Source organism: Leishmania donovani, chromosome 13 (genome assembly GCF_000227135.1).
Source record: "Leishmania donovani BPK282A1 complete genome, chromosome 13".
Lineage (NCBI taxonomy): Eukaryota > Euglenozoa > Kinetoplastea > Trypanosomatida > Trypanosomatidae > Leishmania > Leishmania donovani.
The window spans coordinates 604,604-605,418 of record NC_018240.1 but is presented as its reverse complement, the minus strand read 5'-3'; positions in this window follow the sequence as shown (position 1 = coordinate 605,418).

Sequence of the window (815 nt, the reverse complement as noted above, 5' to 3'; positions counted from 1 at the left end):
GCGCCTGTGCCTCATCAGCCCACCCGGTCGGACGTGGGAGATGCCGCGTATTTCGCGCGCATGCACCTTTGGGCTGATTGGTGTGGATCTCTTCGCGTCTTTTCCGTCCATCATTCGTGCTCCTCTCACCTCTCGATGCCTTGTCTGGGCGTGAGGCACCATGCAAGCTGTGCTTGGCAGCGCGCGCGCGGTGCTCGCATTTTGCGCCTCACGCGGCCAGCTTCAGGACGGCGCTGTTGTCTGGGGGTGCGGAGGACGCTGTCTCCATCTTCCACGTCCGCCGAGGTCATGAGGGGCGTGCGCCTGGATGGCTTCCCCGCATGTGCCTCGGCAGGTTGGACGCTGCCATGAGTCTGTGGCGGCGTGGGGTACTCCTCCCTCTCTTGCATCTGCACGTCTTTGACAGCAGTGGGCGCAAGCGTCATGATGGCTACTGGTGGATTTCTGCGGCACAGCTCGAGCACAGCCCTTGTCCGTCAGCACGAAGGGTGGGCGCTGGGCCCGGTGATAGCACGGTGGGGTGGCCCAGCATTGTTGCGGGCGCAGAATGAGCATGCAGATTAAAAAGAAGTCAGAATAGTTATGAATACCCATCACTCGCTCCTTCTCTGTGTGTGTGTCTTTGTGTGTACAGCCCCGACTTTCGGTTGCTAGTATTGCCCTGTTCCCGTTCGTCTTGGTGCTTGCCTACGTAGGTGAAACTACCCTTGCCCATATCCTGCCCCCCCGTCCACATTAAGAACACATGCACACAAAGGATGGCATTCACCAAGCTTTCTTTCCCGTGTGTCGTTTCACCCAACGGTTCTCTTTGT